The sequence below is a fragment of the Nicotiana tomentosiformis genome, chromosome 6 (assembly GCF_000390325.3).
Source record: "Nicotiana tomentosiformis chromosome 6, ASM39032v3, whole genome shotgun sequence".
In the NCBI taxonomy this organism is placed as follows: Eukaryota; Viridiplantae; Streptophyta; class Magnoliopsida; order Solanales; family Solanaceae; genus Nicotiana; species Nicotiana tomentosiformis.
Genome location: NC_090817.1, coordinates 40335562 through 40337660, shown reverse-complemented (window position 1 = coordinate 40337660; position 2099 = coordinate 40335562). Strand labels below are relative to the sequence as shown.

At 40.5% G+C, this 2099-nt stretch overlaps 1 non-coding gene across 1 annotated transcript; it reads right to left on the bottom strand.

Annotated features, from left to right (window-relative positions):
- Positions 1–454: 454 nt before the first annotated feature.
- Positions 455–561, bottom strand: LOC117280351 (small nucleolar RNA R71). The gene has a single exon (XR_004510879.1). It is a non-coding gene; the product is annotated as a small nucleolar RNA R71 (small nucleolar RNA).
- Positions 562–2099: the final 1538 nt, after the last annotated feature.

The window sequence follows — 2099 nt, the reverse complement described above, 5'->3', positions numbered from 1 at the left end:
TATCTACGAAAAAGAGAGAGGTCATAGAATTGCTCAAAATCAACCTTTGGGTGCAGACCAGTTCGGAAATATAGTTCCCATGCTTGGGAGACCACTTGGCGATTATGCTAGACCGGTCTACAATCAAGGATTATCAAGTGTTCGACCGCCTCCAATTGCAGCAAATAATTTTGAGTTAAAGCAAAGGTTTCTTCAAATACTTCAGAATTGCTGTATTTTCAGAGGGAAGCCCAACAAAGATCCAAACACACATCTAATGGACTTCGAGGAAATTATGTACACCTTTCAATACAATGGTGTGTCATAAGATGCAGTTTACTTAAGGACATTTCCCTTCACACTCAAAGGTGATGCAAAGAAGTGTCTTCGAAGCTTACCTAATTCATCAATTAGAACATGGGATTAGATGACCAAAAAATTTCTTGATAAATATTTCTCATCAGCTAAGACGGGCAAGTTTAGAAGAGAAATCCATAACTTCTTCCAGAAAGATACTGAGACTGTGTTTGAAGCTTGGGAGAGCTTTAAGGAAATAATCAAAAAGTGTCAACATAGCGGAATTAAACTCTGGATGCAACTCCAGGACTTTTGGGATGGATTGACACCGGCCTCACGTATAGTATTGAGCAATGTGGCTGGAGGTCCGTTGATGAAGAAGACTCTAGAGGAGTTAGTCACAATTCTTAACGAGTTATCTCAAGATGCAAATCAGTGGCCCTCTGAGAGTGCTGAAATAAGAAGACCAACTAGTGTTCACCATGTTGATGCTACGACATCTATGCAGGTACAGCTTGATGCTATGGCCAAAGAGAGAAGGAAGCTAACCTTAGCATCGATATAGAGTGAGCCTCACACATCTTGTGATATATGTGGAAGAGGATACCCTACTCATGAGTGTCAAGCCTCCACTGAGGAAGTGAATGCTGTGAGAAATTATAATGGAATGGGTTAGAGGCACCCCGGTTTTTCATGGAGTTCATCTGGAGGTACTACAAATGCTTGGCCACAAAACAACTCTAGACCGTAGGGACAAGGAGCTCCAGCATACCAAAATTAGCAGAGGCAGCAATTTTAGCCTCAACAACCCATTCAGCCGGGTTTAGAGGATCTAATGAAGGCTTTCATCATCAAGACTAATGAGAGGCTTGAAACTCATAGCGCAGCTAAACGGGAACATGGAGCGGCTATCAAAGAAATAGGTATTGGTTTCGAAACTTGGAAAGACTGGTTGGGCAGCTAGCCACTTTATTATCTGAGAGGATACCATGAACTCTCCCCGCTGATACTGAGAGAAATCCCAAAGAAACAATGAATGAAGTGACCTTGAGAAACGGGCAAGTATTGAAAGATACCACCCCGATCCAAAAAGATATGATACTTGAAAAGGAAAATGGGGAGCAGCGGAAGAATGATATTCGTAAGAAGAAGCGAGGCAAGAAGGGAGCTGACAAAAAGAAGAAGGAAGAAAAATCAAGAAGGGATGAATCTAATGAGAGCGAGCATATGCCTGCTCTACCTTTTCCTCAAAAGCTATATAGAGAAAAGATGGACAAGAAATTTTAGAGATTTCTGGATATGCTGAAACAAGTTAATGTAAATTTTCCATTCACAAAAGTGCTCTTTCAATGCTAGCTTATGCCAAATTCTTGAAGGAGATCCTGGTAAAGAAAAGGAAGATAGAAGAAACCTCAATGGTCAAGCTCACAGAGCATTGAAGTGCGATATTGCAAAACAAACTCCCACAAAAGTGTGGAGATCCAAGGAGTTTTACTATACCTTTCTCTTTAGGCTCTATTAATTTTGATAAATCTTTATGTGATTCTGGTGCCTCAATTAACTTAATGCCCCTATCGATTTATAGGAAACTGGAAAAGGAGATTGGAGAGATAAGGTCGGTACCAATATCTCTACAGCTGGCAGACCAAATGACTCTAATACCCGAGGGGATAGTGGAAGATGTCTTAGTTCGGGTAGATAAGTTCGTATTTCCTATAGATTTTATAGTGGTGAATATGGAGGAGAACATAGAGGTACCCCTCATCTTAGGAAAACAATTCTTAGTAATGGGTAGAGCAATATTAGATATACACGAGACAAAG